The sequence below is a fragment of the Stylophora pistillata genome, chromosome 3 (genome assembly GCF_964205215.1).
Source record: "Stylophora pistillata chromosome 3, jaStyPist1.2, whole genome shotgun sequence".
Lineage (NCBI taxonomy): Eukaryota > Metazoa > Cnidaria > Anthozoa > Scleractinia > Pocilloporidae > Stylophora > Stylophora pistillata.
In genome coordinates this window covers 37,421,264-37,445,003 of record NC_142521.1, presented here as the reverse complement: position 1 = coordinate 37,445,003, position 23,740 = coordinate 37,421,264, and the positions used below count along the sequence as shown (strand labels likewise).

Sequence of the window (23,740 nt, the reverse complement as noted above, 5' to 3'; positions counted from 1 at the left end):
TCTCTCTCTCTCACTCCTTTTTCTTTTTCTTCTTTTGCTTGTTTCTTCGCCTCAAAACTTGACAGGCTTAGCGCCACAGCGGTAGAGAGGAATGGATGCTAATGCCAAGAGTCAATGACTCTTGCTGCCTGCTGATCGAATATTTCAGCGTAGGACAATTAAAGGGAGGACGGGCGGCTTGTGGGAAGAGATACGAAAAGGTTGTTTACAGCCAAAACACAAAGCAAAAAACCAACAACAACAAAGCATCAGTAACAACATTTAAAAGGTGGGTTGGTGGAGCGCAAAAGGCGTATATATTCTACAATTCAGGCCGTCAAATTCAGCTATAAATTAAAGGGCAACGAGGTAAAATAAAATCACGAAAATTCACCGGCTTTTACTAATACCATAGGGGCACCCGTGTCGAAGTATATTCTCTTGAATTCAAAATCCAGCTACAAATATTATTCAGCGCGAAATGTGTTTAGCTGTAAAATAACTAATTCAATAAATTTGCTATCGCCGGAGGCCGAGCAACAAGGATAGACGTGGTACCTATTGTCTCTGTCAAACACTCTCACGCCATCTCAACTTTCTTTAGAAATTGAGACAATGTTATTTAATAAATCAATCAAAGTAAGAGTACAATATTGAAAACATTTATTAAAGTAGGCCGAGCTAAATTACTATTTACAAAACAAGCATTGAAGCATGGAATACCAAGTATCGACTTAAACATTTCTGATCGCGACCGATTTTCTAAAAATTTTCAGTTTCAAGCATCAACAATGTAAGGCTTAAAAACAAGCCTACTTGATTGAACATCGCTGCCTGTGAACAGATCTAAGCTCAATATATCATTCTTCCGCTCCGTCTCACAAGTCCGTATTTCCTGTGAAGAGAAAATAATATTTGTCAGCTGGCGATCAAGCTTCTGCCAGGGTATCACAGTTAGTGGAGACGATCGAAATATTGGGTAAGTGATAAATGGAGTCTGGGAAGGAAGAGTAGCTCCCTCCAATGTTTCAGCTTTCCTGCTTTAGACCATCTCCAAAGAAGGAGAGTCTGGTACAGACTACTCAACGAGACTTTCTTTCTTTGCGCCAAAAGGTCAATGCCGACCGTTTTTCAAACTAATGACCTGAGAGATTCGTTTAGCGTTCTGATTTGCCATAACACTGGATAAACTCACAGCTAAGTCGAACACTTAAAAAAGCCGGTCAGAAAGAAGACTGACCAAATTACATTATCATGACAATCTCAATAGAGAATATTGTATACACTGCATTGTGATTTGCTTTTCATGCAGATTTCAGATTAAATCTTTGTTAGCTCGCTGCCACAACACACGACTTGAGAACAGCCAAATTATTCTAAATTACTACTCTGCTCGTATTCGATAATCAGTTCCCATAGAAACCTTTTTCCAAGCACTCACTCAACACCATTATCATCACCATCATCATCGTCGTCATCATCATCCTCCTTCTCCTGCTCATCATCATCATCATCACCATAGTTATCGTCATCTTCATCACCGTCGTCACCACAGTTATCGTCAAATTCATCATCATCATCATCACTTGCATGGCTCTTTTCTGAACCTTATTCCTTTTTATTTCAGCTCAACTTTTGTAAGAAGTCGTTGGATGTCCTCCTTCCCCCCTGAAGATTCCCACACCTATCACAAGAAAAAAAGGAAAAAGGCAACAATATCAACCACAGCACCAATTATATTTGTAACGCTCAACTTGCATTTTCAAGCCATAGTTAGTGGTAACTATGGTTTGAAGCCTCCTCATCTGTATCTTACATATTTTTCCTAATAGTTTCACAGACAAAAAATGCATGGGTATCAATTGAATGCAGTTCCTTTAGCACAAGTACATTGCGATTCTTGGACTTAGTAATTATTATGTAATTATAAGAGAATATAACAGTTTCTAGTCTCTTGGTGGTTACTGTAAGGAAAGCGTGCCGAAACAATTAAAGGATTTCGACGAGAACTTGAGTCGGGAAATTGCAGCCAAAGCCGAAAGAGAGCAAAAGAAGATAAAACTTGGGGTACTGATGATACACCTTTATTTATTTTTAGTAGATTTAAAATCAGGAATATCAGGAATCAGGAATATCAAATTGTGGATAGGGAAGCAAAATGGAAAATAGGGAATGGGAACCTAAACGGGAGTTTTTTTGATGTTCTACAACAAAATAAAGGAACGGAGAATCTATGGAATAACAGCATCCCTTTCTTGTGTTTTTGTCAAAAAACATGGCTGGATTATTTAGTTTTAAGGAAGAGAATATGATTTTATTTTTACATGCGGTAGAATATTGTCGTCTGCTGGACAAAGCCTATATTGATTTGAATTTTCATTGTTTCTCTAGGAAAAATAGATACGAAGGTTTACAACAAGAAAATCGCAAGCGTCATAAGGAAGTAAGACATTTTGATCCGGTGTCAGTATCTGACAAACTTCACGGCTCAGCTCTCTTCGTTTCATTCCAATGTAATTATGTGATCTGCCAAAATAAATTCACCATTCCCTAATTTCTATGTTATGAGAATGTTACCTCATAAAAACCTTATCACTCACAATTACCTTAAAATGTATATTTAGTTAATTCATACAAGCAAGAACAGATCCTATTTTAGTTTTTTTTAACAGAAATTCATTCTGAGCGACTGAGACATTTGATAATGTTTGCACAAAGTGGGAACCAGAGTAAAAGCTTTTATGTTCTTCATCATGACTCTCTTATGGCTGTCTGACCTGTTTTTCCTGTTTGGTAAATGGATGGAAATGCTGCAGGCCAAACAGGAGGAGGCAACAAAGAGACTCCGTGGACAGATGGAATCTGAAGCAACGGTGGAGAATAGATGGAGAACGTGGTAAAGGCCAGAATGATACAAGCTGAAAAACAAAGACGAAATTTCATGCAAGAGAACCAAACACTCAACCAACGACTCGCACAAATGCAGAAATCTAATGAAGGCATGGAGAAGACAGTGGAGAGCTTGAGACAACAGGAATTATAACATAACCAAAGTAAAGCGCGCGCTCTGATTGGTCAATTTAGCCCCATTTGCCCATGGGTGTACGCTGCTGACGTGAGCAAATGCAAAGACTATTTTTCCGCGCGCGCTTGTTTTTTCTGGTCACGTAAGATTTGTTAAATAAAAGGGAACTCTTTAGCTACAATGTGTTAATATTATGTTATAAAACAAATGGTAAACACCACAGCGTACACTATTGAGTTATGGATGCACTTGGGAGGTTTGCTAAGCACTCAAGAAGCTAGAGTCGCTCTCGGCTATCGCCTCGAGCGACTCTTACGCTTCTTTCGTGCTTAGCAACCTCCCGCGTGCTCCCATAACTCAATAGTGTACGCTGTGGTGTTTACCATTTTTTAAGTAGAAAAGGCGGGATTCTTTGATAGAGCGCTGCAAATGTTACCAGTCTTGGGCGGGTTCGCTAGCACCCTCTCAGAGTGTAGTGTGATGTAAGGCTTCTAAGGATATTCCTTATCAAGAACATTGGTTCGATTTTCAAGTAGTTGCGTCATATCCGTTTTTATATTAATGTAAACTGCAAAGAATTAATCACCTTAGCTTAGTTAGAATATAATTTTTTTTTTTTTTTTTTATGTCAATGGACATGTTCTTGATTCCAAAAATAAACTGAAAATTGCCGTTGTGTTGTCCATAACACCAATTTGAAAAAAGACCCGAGTTGTTTCTTTGAATTATTAACTAGTTCACGCAAACAAAATTCCCATCCGGAGAAATTTAGCCCGAAACCCAACAGGCTATTGTAGACTCTGTGTTCAAGGGATGTGATAATTGTTTGGAATATTCTGTAGTGGGGCAAGAGCGAAAAAAAAGGGGGAAAAAGGTCGAGAGGTGAGAGACTGCGTACAATCTTTTGACTGTCTCTCTCTTTTTTTGGCTTTTTTGTTTGTTTCTTCGCTTCAAAGCTTGTTAAAATTAATACCACAGCAGTTAAGAGGAGAGGATGCTAAGGTGATCATGACTCTTAGTGCCACCTAATCGAATTGTTCAGCGTAGTAAAATTAAGGGGAGGATGGGAAGCTTGTGGAATGAAATAACACAGAGTTGTTTACGGGCAAAAAACAAAGCAATAAACAAACAACAAAACATCAAAAGCAACATTAAAAAGGTCGGTCAGTTGGTCGAACGCAAAAGACGTATATATCCCACAGTTCAGGCCATCAGATTCTGCTAGAAATTAAAGGGTAATGACGCAAATATAAAACCACGAAAATTAACCAGCTTTTCCTCACACCCTAAGGGTACCCATGTCGAGCAATAGTCTCTTGAGTTCAAAATCCGGACACTAATATTATTCAGCGCGAAATGCATTCAGCTGTAAAATAATTTCAATAAATAATTTCAATAAATGTGCTCTCGGATCGGAGCAACAAGGATAGAGGTCGTATCCATTGTCTTTATCAAACACTCTCATATCAGGTGAACCTTCTTCAGCAATTAAGACAAAGTTCTTTCATAAATAAACAAAAGTAAGGGTACAATAGCGAAAACATTTATTAAAACAAGCCAAGCTAAATTGCTATTTACAAAAACAAGTATTTAAGCCTGTAACACTGTGTATCGACTTCAACTTTTCTGATCACGAACGATTTTTCAACAGTTTTCAGTTTCAAGCATCAGCAATGTAAGGAATAAAAAGAAGCCTACTTGACTGTACAACGCTGCCTGTGAACTGATCTAAGCAACAACAAAAAATATTCTTCAGCTCCTTTTTCTCAAAGTCTGCCGCTTATCTTGTGAAGAAAAAATCATTTTTGTCAGTTGGCGATAAAGCTTGTGTCAGGGTATCAGTTATTAAAGTAGATCGAAATATTGGTAGAGTGAAAAATGGGGTCTGGGAAAGAAGGGGCAGCTCCCTTCAATGTTTCAGCTCTCCCCGTTTAGACCATCTCCAAAAAGGGAGAGTCTAGTACAGACTACTCAACTTTCTCTACTCAACTTTCTTTCTTTGCGCCAAAAGGTCATATGTAGGATCAATGCCGATCATTTTTCAAACTATTGACCTTCGAGATTCTTTTTGTGTTCTGATTGGCCAGAACACTAAATAAACTCGTAGCTAAGTTGAACAGTTAAAAAGCCAATCAGACCGAAGAGTGATCAAATTACATTATATTGACAATCTCAATAGAGAGCATTGTATACACTGTATTCTGATTTGCTTCTCACGAAGATTTCATTTTAATTCTTTGTTACCTCGCTGCCACAACACACAACTTAAGAACAGGCAAGTTATTCTAAATTACTACTCTGCTCCTTACTCGCTAAATAAGTTGCCATAGAAACCTCTTATCCCGAGCGCTCATTCAACATGATTAACATCACCATCATCGCAATCATTATCTTCCTCCTCCTGCTCATCATCATCACCACCATAGTTATCGTCATAGCCGTCATCATCCTCATCGTCGTCATCTTCCTCCTTTTTCATCATCTTCAAAGTCATCGTCATCATCATGATCGTCTGAATCTTATTCCTTCTTTTCTCAGCTCAGCTGTTGTAAGAAGTCGTACGGTGAAACTCTCCCCCGAATATTCCACCTCCTATCACAAGAAAAAAAAGTAATAATATCAACCACGGCACTGATTATGTGTAACACTCAACTTGCATTTCACACAAGTTGATATATTTAAAGCGCCTTGCTTTCCGCCACGTTTATTAGAGTATCACGTTTCCTTTGCTTTGGCTAGAAGAATCTGTTTCAGTAACTATGTGTAACATTCAACTTACATTTTTGCACACAAGCTCATTATTTGACGCATTTAAATGTATTTGTCCAAAATGCGAGCAGTACACATTCACTTTTGAATTCAAATCGCTACAAGTGACCAAAACTATATCTAACAACAGGGGAAATGTTCTCAGATAATCCTTGGCGATTTAAAAAGGGGCGATGGTTTACAAATAAACACAAGAATAAAGTAAAATACTGTATATTTTTTAAAGGAAAGAAAACTGTCTGATGTCTTCTGAACTGTTTCATTTCCGCATATAAAGTATTGGCTAATTTATTCCCTACCCGAGGGTAAATCAGTAATTGTATACTATTCCAACCTTTGACGCCTACACGTAATGGGTTTTTTACTCCAGATCATTTCTCCACAAACAAGTCTGTTACATAACTGAAAGTAAGACAGTTCTAAATATTTCTTTCTTATGATCCGGTGTTCTCGCTGTAACGTTTTTTTTAACTTACCCAGAAGCGAATAGTTTTCCTTTCGATGTACCCGTACTATTCTGACAAAACTGCATGTTTGAATAAAATGCGAGACACTCAAATAATAATGATAGAAAAAAACCAATTAAAAACAACTTAAAGGTTCACACTTGTGCTTAATTCGCTTAACCGACGCCTCCTAACCTATCCTCCTATTATTTCATACTACAGAAGTTTCTGGTTTGCTTAGTTTTGTGATTAGAAGAATAAAAAAGGCCTACACTTTACAGGAAAGACAAAACAGCAACGAATGAAGGTAGGTAGATCTTATTTCGGTGATGGCAATACGACTTACCCATCAAAAAGTTGTTTATGCTCAGCGATGGCACAGAAACATGGGAAGCTGCGTAAAATGTACACAGAACCAACTCCAAATGAAGTTAAAATATATATATATATTTTAGGATTTATGCCAGACTAAGCAGAGACAAATACATACGGTAGTAAGTTAAACAACTTCATTATCAACAACGTTGTTCTTTAGTTTTTCTTCCAAAATGAGCTTTCGTGACGCGGGAAACCGATGGCATTGCGATCACCTGACACTGTTACAAAACATGAGCAGTGAAGCCAAAGAAAAAAGAATCCAAGTGATAGATGAGAATGTTAAGGCTATTCCTTAACACCGGCAGTTTTTGTTGTAATCCGCTCCGTTCAGTTCCTCATTTTTTGTATGCCATGTAGACCACAATCCTTCAGCAGTAATTTTACCCGCTATCCTTTTTCGCACGTGGAGAAGCGATTTTAGGCACGTAAAACTTTTCCTTTTCTCTTGTTTACCGCCCTTCATCATGTGGTTTTTACGGCTCCCTGAGTCTCGTAATCTTTGATGAAAGGGCGACCAGATCGTTCTGTAAATATTGGTATTCTTCGCCGTCGTTAAACTCGCTGGTCGAAGCGTTACTCTGTTATTTTTCGACATCTTCGCCGCTTTATTTCTGCGACCCGGACAGATTTTAAGGAAACCATCCAACAGCGAGTAAATGATAATTTAGTCGTACAGTGCCAAGTTTGACTAGTGGTCGCGTGTGGCGTCTTTTTAAAAGATTTGTTTTGCTTTTTGTTTGTTTTCAGTGGGGCACTCACAGTGCTTGACGCACAGCAAAGCTTCGATAATATTATAGAACTTTTAGCTAACAAAGATGTTAATGTATAGTAGACCTCCAAAATGCTTTTTATCCTTGAATAGTTTGATAAATTTATACGCTGAGAGATACTGTGAAGGCGCTTTATTTTGTTTACGACGTGACAATTTTTCTAAAATTTTGTATATCAGGATGGAAACAACAAGCCGAAGCGTTTGTCAGAGGTGACCCATCTAAAACGCTTTTTCTCAATATTTTTCCTCCTTTTTTCCACCTTCCCTTTTTGCAATACGAGTTAAAAGTTGCTTCTCTTCCCCCTCTTAAAAAAAGAAACTGAGAAAATATTACCCGTCGAATTTCGTGCACGCCTGTCTTCTTTCCTCCCGTAACATGTTGTTCCTTATTCTGTGCTTGTGAGGGTTTACCCTTATATTTTGGTTTAAGACACTTTAAAGGTTTTGGAGCATGAGTTTTAGTTTTTAGTTTTTCCTATAATCCGTACAAACCTTAAAGAAGTCAAGATATGACAATAGAATCAACATGACTTTCGCTTTTTAAAAAATGCATTTCAATTTTAAAAAGGAAAAAGTCCATTTTGTTTTTTTACTTATATTTTTAATGGGTTAAAGCTTCCTGAAAGCAAAAGCGAATAAATGCCAGCACAGATTATAGGGAACAACTTCATCAAATTCAAAGCATGTACGAGTTGAACAATTCTTTCTTGCAAATGATCAAACCCAAATAAAAGCATCCCACAGTAACAACAGAAGCCGAACACTTTCAAAAATTCAAATTCAGTAGAGGAGTTTGGTCAGAGAAAAATTCTCACAATTCGTCTTTTTTTCTCTCTCTTATGTAAGGCGTAACTACACAAGCAAAGCAGGGACCAATCGAATGAACTCCCAAAGTTTTTTTAAGTCATTGTGTATTCGAGAAATATCACGTAATTTCGGAATCACTTATTTTCATCTTCACCTTTCTTTTTCTTCAAATCATCCTCAAACAAGCAACGCATGAGCCATAAAAGTACTTAACACGGGCTGGTTATGGTCTCCATCCACAATACTGGCTCCTGACGTCACAAAATAGAAAACGAAAATTCTGAAAACAGTGACTGTTCCTAAACACTTCGTTCTTTCCCATGAAAAATAATCTGATTAATTGAGTCCAAAGGAACTTACTGGAAACAGTATCGACTGCTTTGCTAAAGAGCATCTAAATACAAATCAGATACAACTGCGTGAAACAACAAAAAGACACTTACATGGTAATCGGTGTACACATGAATGTTTCTCTCATTTCCTGTTGTAAACAACTCTTCACACTCTGTCCTTGTCATCTGAACACCTTTCTTTAGGTACAGGCAACTCAGCATTGGAACACTGCTGAGATATTGGACCAGATCTCTGACCCCTCGGCCAAGTGGATTGGACTCTAGAACAAGATACTCCAGCTCTGGTACATACTCTAGTGCGCGAGCCATTGCTGCTGCTTCATCTTCACCCATATTTGTATTCGACAGGTTCAGCTTAGTCAGATTGGGCACATTGTTCAGGCTCTTGGCCAGTTCAATAATCCCGTGACCCAGTGCATTGTGTCCTATATTCAGCTCTTCTAAATTGTTCAAGTACTCTGGTACATAATTAAGTGCACGGGTCAATTCTGATGCTTCATCTTCACCCAAATCTGTAATCGACAGCACCAACTCAGTCAGATTGGGTACATAGTTCAGGTTCTTGATTAGTTCAATAATCCCGTGACCTAGTGCGTTGTCTGCTATATTCAGTGTTTGTAACTTAGTTAAGTACTGTAATGAGCCAGCTAATGCCACACATTCCTTTTCTCTCATTTGTACATCCTTTAAACGTAATATAGTCAACTGTGGCACGTGATGAAGATTCTCAGCCAAATGACTCACACCACTGTGTAAAGGGTTGTTTGTCAAGTCGAGCTCACACAAATTTGGAGAATAGTACAGTGACTCGGCAATAAAAGAAGCACACTTTGCTGTTACATCGATTTGGAAAAGTATTAAGCGGTAGAGATTGTCAGTAAAATTAATTCTGTTAATTGTGCTCTCAATCAATTGACCTTCAAAGACAGTTTTCCCCCTCTCACCGGCTATTTTGATTTCTCGAGGAAGTGTTACTGAACGCAAAACGTTCCTACACAGAAGAACATCCTCAACTGTTTCAACCCAAATGTCAACCTTTCCCGCCAGTGACAAACAATGGTTCTCAGTCAAAGGCAGTGCAATGTTGTTGTTTTCATTATTTACCAAATTATCCACAGGTGGCTTAGAAGAGCAAACCGGCGCTGATAACAGTTCAGGAAACAATCTGGAACGAAAAACCCTAGTTATTATTTCAGTCAGAAAGAAATAGTTTCTTCCCTCGGACTTTTTGAGGAAAGAGTCCGCCTTGATTAAATCCACGTACTTTCCTACAACTTTATTTTCTCCAGAGGACGTTAAAACGACCGCTTTCGAGTCAGAAATTATGGACAGCAGATCATGGGGAAAATCATCAAACCTCCACCAGTCCAAAAAGAATAAATAGTTTGGAAAACTGCTGATGGATTTGAAGAAGTGTTCTGCAGCAGCAGCAGAATAGTGTCGTTCCTGAAGTATCACAACACGGTTAACACATGAGAGAAATGCAGAATACACGGCTGTTCTGTCTGAGGCTGGACACAAAAAGAAACAATCGACACAGAGTAGAATAAAGTCGTATTGTTCTTCAGACAAGTCATCGACAGAAGGCGTCTTAGTGAACTTGTAATTTGCGAGACCTTCTTTCTCACCGACATAACGTAGATGATGAAAAACAAGCCCGGCAGCTCCTGATGACAACTCACATACGAATTTTAGAACCTCAGCCATCTTCCTTGATTTCTCAAACGTATCCATTCTTGACAAGGAGCTGACAGTTTTATTCTTCTTCACCGTCAGTTCTTCAACGATGAAACGAGCGGCGAGAAACTCCTGGACGGACTTATGAAGAAAATAGACGATCCTCTCACGGTTCAAAGCGGAAAGTTTGCAAACTTGAAAAAAACCGACAGCAATTAGCTTCTCGAAGAGATCACCATGCGCAAATTTGCTGAAGTTAAAATGAAGACGGTCCTCCAAAAGAGCATCATATGCAAGTTTTCCTATTTTGTAAAGTTCCTCTCGATATTCATCTATGCTTTTACCTGGTGCGACGATGACTGACTCTTTTGTAGCCATGTGATCCAAGAGAGTCTGAATAAATTCTACGTAAATGTACGCACGAGATGTGGGTAGCTGATGCTTTTTCTCTCTCCAGAGCAGACATAACATCAACAACAGAAGCGGTATTTCTGCCATCTTTTCGAGCTTCTGCTTCTCCAGGTAGTAAAGTAACCCTTCCACGTCCTCCTCATCATCAAGAATCTTTCTTGCAAACTGTTGCTTTTGTTCCCTGGTATCGAGCCCGTTGATTTCAAACTGAGCATGACTTGGCATTCTTAGCTCATCTTCATTCACTGGTCGCGTTGTGATCATTACACAACAGTCTCTCAGTTGACTGCCTCTCCAAATCTGGTGAACTGGGGATGACTTTCCACCGCTGTACTCGTCATATCCATCCAATATGAGCAGCACTTTCTCCTGGTTTTGACGGACATATTCATACAAGTTATTGAATGCTTTTGGGTCATCAGCAGACAACAGTTCGGCGGTTTTCAAGATAGTACAGAGGTCCGGAATATCACAAACGTCTCGCAACTTGATTAACAGTAGAAGAGAAAACTTTCTGAGGACTTTCTTTTTGCCATTTACCCAATCCATAGCGAGTTTTTGAGTGAAGGTAGACTTTCCTATTCCAGGTCTTCCATACACAAGAATTCGTCTACGGTTGGGATGATCTTCGTCACCTTCAAATACTTGGCTGCAATCTTCAAGCCTTGTTTTCGTAATCCTGTGAGGTTGTCTGTTGTCTTGTAAGAGTGTTAACTGTACGTAGATTTTGTTAATGTGTACCGTGTTGTCAGGGTCCCACGGAGTTATTTTTACCTGACACATGGTGCTGCTGTAAAACTCTCGCAGCTGATTCTGGCACCATTCCAGAAATTGCGTTACAGTAGAATCTGTGGACAGGAAGAAAACCCTGCTCAAACATTGCTATATCTCACATTGAAGGAAACATAATCATTACTGGATTAGGGTCTTTCCTTAATTTGGTGTATTTATTTCTTCCCCAACTGCAATTTGTAACTTTGGTAAAGCTATCCTTCAATTCTTGGGTAAAAGCTAAAAAATATATATTGTTATTCATTAAATCAGCTGGTTTTTTCTTTTGATCTCGTAACTACTGTGGTTGGCGTGTTTTCTGGGGTGCAGTTTCCGATCTCATAAAGGCGAGAAGTGCGGGCTCATTTCATGAACATCGGATGGAAATGGAGTCTATGGTTTGTTCCACTATACGAAAAAAAATGTTTCGCGGAATTTGCTCTCCGCACACGCTGGTTCAGCAAACGAGGACTGTATACTCTCTTTTAAGTTGGCTTTTATTCTTCAGCTCACAACATTCACGTTCCGCCCTACGATCTAACTATTTTAGGATCACAAATGCCACTTTTACTGGCTACAGATATCCACATCCAGATACGTAGGTCCGGTGTGGTCGGATAGGGCTTAGTTCTCTATTTATTTCCTAATCGGTTGATCCCACTAAATCCTGTTGCATGGGTCTGTTGGACAAATCTTATTATCGTTAATCTTAACACGCGGTTTCAGTAGCAATTATCTAGTTAATTACATCATTCTTTGTCGATCGTTCTACGCATTCTTTGTCAATATTTCCGGTTACATTCTACCGGTCTCTATTAGAGGTAAAGAACCAATAACTCACTCAGTGCGCCGCTAATCATGTGAAATATAACAAAACAAGCAAAATCCTAATAATGGGTGTTAACGTTCTATAACAAAATGTATATATAAAACAAATAAGACGAATGCTGCTTTGATCTGTGAACAGGGAAGTTATTCAATGAACAACTTTCTCTTCAGAAAATCATTAAGAAAAACTTTAATCTTATAGTAAATATGTAACGCTTCGGATCCTCTAGTATGAAAGTCTCAAGCGGACTGAATGAAGAAGTAATAAATTGAGGTCCTAAGTGACAAATACCTTCACACTTCGAGCGCTTTATGCCGTGATCCACTGACTCGTTTAATGACTTCCTTTTTCCACCTTCGAAAAATACGAAAAGTGATTAAACGCGAGAGACATCAAGTCGGTAAAAAACATCACCAAGCAGATCCAATTATCATAAGGCAATTAGGAACTGGTAAAGGAAATCGCATCTGCAGTTTGTATTTCTGTGGAGATAAGAAAACCCTGAACATGGGAAATGTTTGCAAAATGTTTTAAATTATTTTCCAAGGAAAAAAAAAAACAATCAAAAAAAGGTGAGAGAAGGCTAAACTGCAAACAGCATCAATAATTATTTTCAGTTCAGAGGAAGATGTTGTTCCTCTTGTTATTAGTCCCACGAGCGAAATTGAGACCCAGACCTTCGCTTTCTGCGTTCCAAGGCTCCTCCACTGAGCAAAAGAGAACCCTATGACGAGTTTCATTTTAATAAGAATGGCAAAAACATTTTCTCGATGCACCCTTTTAATTATAAAAACACACCATTCAAATGTCAGCGGATCCATTACAGGGGAAATAATTTGTTTTTTAAAATATATACCGGCTGTCTTAGCGGACGAGGCATTTTGGAAGGACTGGGCACTAGAACAGGATGTCTCAACAGGAACTCTTTTACTCAATGTTAAATCTTCTCCATCAGTTGAAATATCTTCAAGAAAAAAAAAAACAGACAGCAGTTAAAGTTGCCTCATGACCACAGCATGCCTCTACATTTAGTTTTAAAACCGTCTCCGTTTATGAACACTGTATCCTAAACTTGCTTACAAAGTTTTTTTCCAAATCATTGTGAGTGAAGAATTAAAATTATTGAAAATCTAAGTGAGGAATTTAACACCTCGGTACCTCGGCCCAAAAACTCAACATATGACTACACGCCTGAGGAGCGTCACTTTCTGGAAATAAGCTCATAAACCAGGACAGTGGCTCAAGTGATTTAATTACAAAGCCTTCTTGTCGTTCAATTAGCAATAAGCCCACAGGAAGCACTTCCTGATTGTTTTTGCACTCTGCGTTTCCATTCCGATCACTTTCTTCATTCTTGGGGTACAGCAGATTATATCATGGTATCTCATAGGAAAAATACATGCTTCTATCAAGAATCATTTACCTTTACAGCTAATTAACAGAGCTTATTAGCCAATAATTTTGAAATATATACTGTAATGTTTCATCGCCATTTTCTCAATAATTTCTATTTCACTCAATTTTCAATTTCAGGCCTAATTTATTGCACATGCGTGTTTCAAAATGGAGAGAATTCAACAACAAATGAATATCAAATCTACCATTTTTTTATTTATAAAGGTGATAAGACTGAGTGGAGTCCAATTCGGTCTGTAATCATAACAGTTATGTAACAATATCAGACGGCCACTGAAGCGGAAGTTTGATTTGTTTATCACGAGTTTGATAACAGACAGAATTATACGACACAAAGTCAGTCCTGTTACCAATTAATAAAACTATGGCAAAATTCAAGAAAGAAACTAAAAATCGGTTTTACGTTTTCATTAAAAAAAAGAAAAAAATAACTGAGTTAATTCCGCGAAATGCCGTGACAAAAGCGTGGGCACACGAAGCGTTCTGTTCACTTACACAGGCATGACGTGTTAACTGTCCCTTCAACTGCCCTATTACAACTGTCCAATTACAAGCATGCTCGGGTACACAGTCCTATCAATGCTCAAATCAGGCAGGCACATTTAGAGAATTTTGTTATAGTTTTGATTATATTTGTAATAGAAATGTCAATTAACATTAATATTACTGAGCCTTAGAACGGAAAAACACATTGTTGGGTGTGATATCATCGATAATCTATACCCTCCCATCTGTGGATGAAAACAGAAATGCATGATTGGGGGCAGGGCATTTAAAGCAGAAATATCAAGCCCAGTGCAATCCCCATAGAACTATGTTCCTTTGAGGCAAAGTAGCGCATGTGGACATTTTCGTTACAATTCTGCTCCAAAAATCGTTCTTCGTGATTAGCATATAATCAAAAGAAGTCATCAATCATATTTCTAATTCAGTTTAGTGGAATTTTTTGGTAATGCAGTTCCACTAAATTCATATAAAACAAATCTAAACAGCAAAAAAGACCTAGTGACAGTATGCAAACATACTGTAAACCTCAAACAAACATTAAAGCTGATCTCTTTACCTTTGTAATGTGGCCAATCTTCAAAAATACTGCAGTCGTTTACAATGCTGATAACAACCGAAGCTGCCATTACACTTGCAAATGTTTTCCAGTTATCTTCTGCTTCAGTTCCATCTGGATAACCTGAAATACCCTTGATGACAACCCACTCCATTTTAAGATCATGTGCTGCACTGTAAACTCCTAAAAAATTAAATAACAAGCTAGCTTCTATGCAAAAAACCAACAAATATTATCCAAAATACACGCAAACTTGCATAGAGTAAAGATACCTGCGGAAAAAAAATACAACAATTCTAAAATGTTTCCTGATTTTTCAGCAAAAGCATGGGCAGATCACATACCAATTTTTCGCTTGACAATCCCTTTCCCCCTACCCTTCCACACCATTAACTTTAACCTTGCCACATCGTCACCTTTGGTATCACAGATTTGTAAGGAACTAGCGAGAAATTGCTGTAATTACATGTAAACATGTATGTAGTCAAGCATAAAACAACAAAGGGGAGGAGTTACGTCTCTATTTTACATAAGCTGTCGAATAGCCCCCCTCTGGCACACAATTTTCTCTAGGTCTGGTCTCGTACTGTTAAGCCAAAAAGAAACTTTATTCTAACTCCCTCTACAGGTGTACATGTACATGGATACTACTCAGTTCATCAGCAGCCATCTGTAATCCTGGGTAGAGACACACTGTGAGAGTAAAGTGTCCCACCCAAGTCTACAGGTGTACAACACAATGACTTAAGCTGGAACTTGCCTCCAGACCTCTTAATCTAAGATCCAGTATACTAAGAATCAAACCAGAGTATCTCTAATCACCAACAGGAAAAATCCCCCACCATGAAAACTCTTATGATAAAATTAGTGTCAATTCTGTGTCTCAGGATATAAACCTATCTACGTCTCTTGCAAAGCATTTTTCTGTTACCCTAAGGAATACAGACGTCTTACCCTCTCCTTCAGTTTCAATTGCAATTGCTCCAGGAAACGACTTCACAAGCTCATGCGATCGCCACTCTGCTTGTACAAGCTCAGGGCCACTCAAAACCTCACCACAGTGGACTTCAACTTTCCTTTCTTTTGGATTTTCTAGGGGTGCATTCCAACCATAACCTGCATATTTGATGAGTTCAGCAATGTCTCTACTGACAGGAGTTAATTGTGATCCCACGAAATTCCGTGCAATCCTTTGTAGCCTTCTGATAGGAATATGTTGTGAGCTTTTCTGAAAGAACCACATCCCCCAGCTTTGTTGTTTCCTGATTCATACCACTACAGTGGCCCACAGAAAACACAGCTTTTGGTCTCAGCTGAGTGACAGCATTTTTGACAACAGTCAAAGAACCACCAGGAACTTTAGAGCCCTCTGAGCATCTCATCAAAGCAACTTTCAGTTTAACATCTTGATCTTCACCAACGCTGCCAAAGTATACATGACCAAGCCCTTTATAATAGCTTCTGAATGGATCAACCATGTAATAGTAGCAACTTAAGAACTCACAGTCCTTCACTGTTAACAACAGAATGTCAATTGGGAGTTGAACATCCTTCCAACGTTTATAATTCTGGGTTAGTTCACTTATCTCTGGAAGATCAATATTGATCTTTGGTGGGTCACCATTAGTGTTCTTTGAACTACTCTCTTCAGTTCTCTCAGTTTCTGACATAATTGCCAATCAGATTCTGAAAAAAGAAAAATTGAATTATGCAAAATATCAACTGGCAAGGTAATTTACCATATTTAAGCCTGATAACATGAGATGGGAAGAAACTGACAACCAGCACCAAATTTCTAGTGGTTCATAATGCTCTTTAAGTTCCCTTTTATACAGAAAAATGTGTGGAGAATTGAAGCTCCTAAAAATCAAGAGAGAGCTGCTGTTAAACTCAGTATTCAATGAAAATGGATTGTCTATAGAAGCAGTTCTATCAGAATACAGTGAACTAGCTGTATTCACTGGACTTGAGTGTATAGTTTACAAATTGAGTGGAGGAAGGGCGCAACTCAAGAACCGGATGCTCTGAGTACTGCATGATGATTTAAAGAAGACAGTTGCCAAAATGGAAAAGAAAGATCACAGAACCAAAATTGACAAGCCAACTGACTGGGTGAGTGATGCAGTGCAATGAAAGTAAGAAATTGTCATGGCAAGATATGTGTGTGGCTAAGACCCTGATGGGAACTGAACAAATGACTTGTGTCAAACTAAAAAAACTAATCTCACATTGAGACATAGTGAGCATACAAGCATTTACAGTTAATGACATTAGAGATGGGTACCTGCAAGTGAAACTTGATGAAGACCTAAGTAATCTATACAATGTTACACATTTCATTTTGCAGATATAAGTGGCTCAAATTGCCTTCTGAAATATCCAGTGCACCAGAACTGAATTAAAGGCATTTTGATGGAAACATCAAAAGAACTGGAGGGAATGACTCCAAAGCTGACAGCTTGTAAAAAAAGCATTAATGAATAGGGTTTTGTAAAATAATGACAGAGAAAAAATGCGATACTGTATATGAATACCTTGAATAGTGCAGACAAATTTTGACCTCTGAGGGTATAGTCCCTTTACTGGCTACCAGATCTGGCTAGAGTCAAGGCTATAACCCAGTTGCCATTAGGCCACATAGCAAAACTTGACCCACGTAGTTTCCTCTCATGTCACAATCTCCAAGGAAACTAATGAAAACAAAGAATTCAACCCACTGATCTCACTTTTAAAGTCCAAGAGGAAACCCTTCGCAAAAGGAAAAAGATCATTTCTGAGCCACCACTGTCCCACTATGTATATGAAGAAGAAAAGTGACTCTTAGCTGAGTGCAGTTTTACTTCAAGCTGGTAAACCTGTGGCTTGACAGAGTTGGACAATGACTCAGACAGAGAGGAGATACTCACAGATAGAGAATGACTGCCTTGTATTAGTGTTTGGCTGCATAAGCTTCAACCTCTAGCTGAGTATCTCTTGCATGGATAAGGAAAGATCACTGCCATTACAGATAAAAAGCATAGTTTAGAGATAATTGCACCCAAGAGCATTATTCATGCACCCACTCCTGAAGTATATCACTTTAGTGGATCACATTAATTTTACAGGAATGGGACTCAAATGTTGATCAGTGATCCACTGTCAAGATATCAAACCAAAAATAGGGAGAAGTATGATTATGAAATCTTCCTGTTCGAAGAAAGAAGAAATGCTCATGGGAGAGACTGTTGTTAGAGATTCAAATAGTTTTCATTATCATTAGCCAGAGCAAATGCTTAGGATGCTGATCACATGAACTTGTCAGTTAATAATAATAATAATAATAATAGTACAGTTCTTAAAAACGTATTATACATAAGTCCCAATGCTTTTACATAAGATTTAAGTAATTACAAAAATAAGATACAAATTAACTATACACTAAAAGCGATTTTAAAAAGGTTAGTCTTGAGCCTGGTTTTAAAGGAATCTAAGGTTTCGGAATATCTTATAAAATCAGGAAGTTGGAAGTTTGTTCCAAAGCATGGGGGATGCCAACGCAAAGGATCTGTTGCCATGGGTAGAGGTTCCAGATCTTGGGACAGACAGGTTGATGGACCTTGAGGAATGGAAGGAGCAGACAGGTGTATAGTGAGTTAACAGATTTGCCAAGTAATCAGGAGCCAGACCATAAAGGGCCTTATAGGTATGGAGAAGTGGATTGAAAATAACACCATGTTATATAGGGAGCCAGTGCAGATTGATGTGGACTGGAGAAATATGTTCAGACTTTTTTGCTCACGTAATAAGTAAGGTAGCAGAGTTTTGTAGTCTTTGAAGTTTCTGTATTTCAGAAGAACTAGGGAAAGCTGTAGAACAGGCCATTGCAGTAATCCAGCTTTGAGGAAATAAAGGCATGAACAACCCTTTCGGTGTCTTTCTGAGACAAAAATTTCCTGATTTTATTAAGTTCCTGTAAAGATATTGCATGAGCCAGAGCTGCATATAATTATTGTTGATCTGGGTGCAAAGAGTGAGGCAAGAGCCAAGAATGATACTGAGATCTCTTGCTTCGTTTACTGGTTCGATAGTAGCAGTGCTGACTCTGAGGTGACGTGAAATGCTGTCACTGGGTGTGAAGCGAGAGTAGAAGTGAATGACTTCAGTCTTGGTTGGGTTGCATTTAAGACTGTTCTGCATGTTCCAACATAGAACATCATCAATGCAAAGTTCAAGCTGTTCTAAGGCAACACAACGATTGCTCCGCTTTATTATGATGTAGAGCTGAGAGTCATCAGCATACATCATCACAGTTCTGTGAACCAATGGATGGGCCAAGGCTAAGAGACATTACATTCTAAAGTAATGCTCATAATTTTTAGCCTTACACAGAGATAAACTATCTAGCTGTCAAAGATGAATTAGCATGTAGTATACAAGGGAGTTAAAACAGAGTTCTTATACCTTGACGGTTCTGTGCTCACAGATGCACTAAAGATTCCTTCTACAAGTTTGGAAAAAGAGGGATAAATTTGACAAGAAAGTGTTACTGTATCTTGACCATTGATTCACCATTACATGAAATACCTCATTAGCATCTGTACTAGAAGCAAATCAAAACCAAACCAACCTTAAAAAACCATGCAAAGTCAACCTACCACAAAGAAGATGGCAAATAGTTAGTACCTGTTCAAAGGAAAGAAAGATTTCATTGGATTATTGTAGACAATCTGACCAAGTATTACAGTAACCATCAATTTTGGAAAAAAGTGAGCTGCTGAGACACCAGTCCAGCACATGAGGAAGATATTTGATAGGCATGGAATTCCAAAGAAATGATTTCAGACAATGGACCCCAATACACCATTAAAGAATTTAAACCATTCAAAGCTAACTAGAACTTCCATGATTATGATAAATCCTCCTGCACACCTGCACCACTCTAGAGGTAATGGTACTACAGGGGCTGTGATAAAGTAAGAAAAAGAGATTGTATAGATGAGCCAGCACCCAAGGATGGATATATTGGAACACAAGAATACTCAGCCTACTGGGTCAGCTTCATCAAATGAAAAGCCAAAACCCAAAACAACAATTACACTTCCCCTTGTTGAGCATGTGCTGTTACTAATAAAAACAAAAAATTAGTTTTGATCTCAAGCATTGTTAGAGCTTCAATAAAGAAGACGCAGTGCATGGGCCAAATGATATCATGCATAATAGGGAGGATTAAAGCTGCTGCTGTCTCTCTTTTACAAGATTACACTAATAAACCTCAACCTACTTCAAGTCAGGTGAAAGGAAGCCATGTACATGATCAAAAGAGAAAGTAACAAGTCATATAAAATCAAGGCAGACGGGATGAGTGCTGAAGAAATCAGGAGGACATTTGCAAAACAACAGAACTGCAAATGCCTTGGGAGTGAATTTAGAGTCCATGTTGAAGATTCCCATGAAACCAGCAAAGCAGTTGAATAGCAGCTAGCTGAAGCCCACCAGTAATAAAGCAGAGCCTTAGCTAGTGAAGAATGTGGCAAAGTCAACAGAACAGGAACAAAATCTGACACAAAGAAAGTGATGGCCAATAACTTCTACAAAGTTGGCAACAAAAATGCCTGCCAACTCCTAGATACATCACTTTGTGATGTCTAAATAGAACTTTCAATATCATTTTTTTTAGCAATTAATTTTGGATTTGTTTTTAAATGTAAATAATTGTCTTTGCACCAAGTTGTGTCATTGTTTACCTTATTATACATGTACTAGTCATGTGAATACTTATTTCTAGAACTGTAGCATGTAATCATATGGAATGTTCTACACTCATCCGTTACCTGTCAGACAGGTGTGCTTGTATATTATTCCTATATATACTGCCTACGAGGAGCTCAAATCAAGTAGTTCTGTTATCACTTGATAAATAATGGTAATTGAACTAAGTGGAGTGCAATTTGGGCTGAAATCATGCAAGTGATTTCAAAATCGAGCTCGCGCTGCGCGCTCTTCGATTTAAAATAACAAGTATGACTTCAGACCAAAATTGCACGACACGAGGTTCAATTACCACTTTATTACATCCATTTTGAAATTGCCCAAATACAGAACTTGGTCATTTTATATATTTTATTGATGCAGTACTGAGCCGGTTTTTAAATAAAAAGCCGAACGGGAAACGCATTTACATCTTATTTTGAAAACAAAACAGAAAGACTTTGACGTAATGTGTCAAAAACTCAGTCAAGCGTATCAAAAGAAAGACAAGTTTCATTCAAGAAATTCAAGAAGTCCTCAATAACTCAGAAAAATAGTGAAGCCTTAAAGTTCAATCCTCGTCGTCTGACTCAATAATGTAAACCCTTCGTTTCTTCTGTGGTTGGGGTGGAGAGTTCTGGCTGTCTCTGGAGAAGAAATTGAAGGTGCAGCCTGTGTAATTCTGTGATGGAACGGGAGCAGCACAACTGAAGGCTTCCATGCGGTACTGCGGAGACTGCAATGGAAAACATGGTTGAAATCCTGAAAATTCAGCAGACTGAAAACCAGGATTGGAACCCATGGCCTGATACATTTGGCCTTGTTGTTGGACGTGATAAATAGGAACCAGAGGTGTTCGTTTAAGTTGGACTGTAATCTCTTGATTTGAGGCTTGATTTGCAGTGTTTTAGCGGGAGACTTCGTTTGCTTGATTTTCGTTTGACACGTCTTTATATCCACTGATAATGTGAGACAGTTCTTTCCTGTGATTCTCGTCTATTTCATCGTAGTCGTCTAACAAAGATTCACGTGATGATATTGCGTGGTTGACCTGATTTTTTCAGTTTTGATACCAATGTTTTCCTCTTGTTGTGGTTGGTCAGCTTCTTATTCGTCCTGAGACAGGAGGCCATGGATTTCATTAAATTGCCGATGGTGTTTTGTCCCATTCGAACTTTGGTATACCAAACATCTGCTGATTTAGGACGATTTATGATGCTTAGATAGAGCGGCCCTGTGTTCTTCATTCCTTCGGGTCGCTTGGACAACCAAAGCTTGAATAGCCGCACTGGATCGCTTTTTCCGCCATCGGTGCTGAACATTGCTTGTGGTGTTGTTCTTCGCCTGATGGTGAGACCACCGCTCCGTGTTTTAGTGGGACCTTCTCTGAACTCAACAACTTCAGTTACATCTTCTCGCTGTCTTATAGTTACGTCTTCCTTGGCGACCACGAAATCCCAGTTGTTCCGTCAAATTTTTAAAGTTGACATTGGTCAAGACCTTTCCATTAAAATCACCCAACTGACCTTTTTCCCACAGGGCTGACTCTTCTTCACATGTGATTGGCCGAGCTTTGTTGGGTCTCTTTCCCTTTCCTTGTTGACGCAGGGAAATTGCTTTCGCATTGAGGATTTCTCGTAAGGAGTGAAACTCCCTCAATTGCACAATGCTCAGTGGATAGTTCTTCTCCTTTAGATATCGTTCTATGGCACTCTGCATGATTCTAAGGGATTCTGGCTCGTAATCATCTCCGTCTTTTTTTCTAACTTTGGCGTAAAGCTTACTAAGGACTTTGTCAAGTTCTTTAGGCGCCATTGTTTCGATGGAGACATATTCAAGATGGCGGCATTGACACCAGCTTCTGAAAACATTCATCCATTGTTTTGTGGAGCGGGATGTATTTTTATTGGAAGTGACAGACTTAAGCTCATGTATTTCATCACTTGAAATAATGGGAAATCTTGCAACATCCAACTCTTGCAGTGGCTTTTGATTTTCTTCGTTTGTTGTTGATTCGGTGGACTCGGGATCGCGCGGATTTTGAGCTTGAGAAGGTACAAAATCGTCAAAATATTCACCAAAATGTAGAGAAAAAGTAGGAAAGTCCCTGGCATGTTGGTCTTCAGCCTGAAGAATCTCATTGTTATCATTCAAAAACTGGAAGAAATTAAACTCATCCATTTTTGGGGGGAAAAATAAGAGTTTTGGAAACAAAAGTTGCAAAATTTGCCAGATGATACTCTTTGTTTTTCATTTTCCTGCAATTTCATTGGTCACTTTAAACAAGCCTTGAAATCTGATTGGTTGTTTGTTTTAAGTGTAAATTCCTCATTGGCTGGAAAAAAGATGCGATTTAGAGCAAAAAATGGTGCGATTTGGGAATAAATCGCACCAATTAGAGCCAATCAGAATACAGGGACCACCAGTGATTTCAAAATGGATGTAATAAGGTGCCAATAAAGCTGTGTTTTGGGCTGTGAGCAATGTACTACTACATATTGTGAATGATTACATGTTAAAACATTTTGGGAATGAGTTACAGGCAGAGTTGATTGGGTCGACTCTTTCAATACATGTACAAGTCATGCAGATTGATGTCGATAGATTAACACTCACCTTTCAAGTTGCTTCTCCTGTGAGATGATAACAGCAGTTGTAATTAACTCCCAGGTACTTGTTTTTTCTGAATTGAATCGATAAATCCATCCACCAGATGAACCACTACCCACTAGATTGTGTGGCTGATTGTGTTCACACCAATCTACTGGGTGGTGATTAATCTGCTGGACAGCAATGAAATTCAACCAGCTGTGGGAAAAGTAACTGTTTCGTCTGTACACCTAGGTGTCATAAAGACTGCTGCTGTTGGATTATGGTACTCAAATGGAACTCAGAATATTCTGGAACTTAGCTGTAACGAGGCAAAACACATACATGTATGGATCAACATATCAATCTGAAGTGACTACAGTACACTGATAACTGCATGCACACAATTGAAAAAAAAATGGTTTCAAGCCCTTTATCTGACAGGAGTGTTAAGTGTACTTGAATTTTAGATGCAAAATCAAAAATAGGCATTATGTCGCAAACTAGAAATAGTGAGCAAGACGAGAACTCCACAACCAATAGAAAACATAACTTTAAAAAATTAACATGGTGATGAGGATGTTCAAAACTTACTTAGCATTCGCAGCAATGTCTATACAGGATTGTCTCACAGTCTGGGTGTTTTTCAATGGATCTCTGTTTACAAAAGTTAATTACAACAAAAAATGATTGCCATTAGATGTGTATACAATTCAAATCCACCCACC

General features: G+C 38.5%; 1 long non-coding RNA gene and 3 pseudogenes across 2 annotated transcripts; 1 reads left to right on the top strand and 3 right to left on the bottom strand.

Moving 5' to 3' along the window:
- Positions 1 to 586: 586 nt before the first annotated feature.
- On the bottom strand, positions 587 to 1,559 carry LOC148735949 (uncharacterized). The gene is made up of 2 exons (XR_015998701.1): positions 1,403 to 1,559; positions 587 to 874 (listed from the first exon to the last, which is right to left on the bottom strand). It is a non-coding gene; the product is annotated as an uncharacterized LOC148735949 (long non-coding RNA).
- A 267-nt stretch (positions 1,560 to 1,826) lies between these two features.
- LOC148735948 (uncharacterized) lies at positions 1,827 to 3,710 on the top strand (annotated as a pseudogene).
- An 821-nt stretch (positions 3,711 to 4,531) lies between these two features.
- On the bottom strand, positions 4,532 to 23,352 carry LOC148735946 (NLR family CARD domain-containing protein 4-like; annotated as a pseudogene). Its single transcript, XR_015998700.1, has 8 exons — positions 23,040 to 23,352; positions 15,651 to 16,382; positions 14,697 to 14,879; positions 13,074 to 13,181; positions 12,509 to 12,571; positions 8,620 to 11,465; positions 5,517 to 5,596; positions 4,532 to 5,478 (listed from the first exon to the last, which is right to left on the bottom strand). The product of XR_015998700.1 is annotated as an NLR family CARD domain-containing protein 4-like (transcript).
- LOC148735947 (uncharacterized protein KIAA1958-like) lies at positions 20,874 to 22,864 on the bottom strand (annotated as a pseudogene).
- Positions 23,353 to 23,740: the final 388 nt, after the last annotated feature.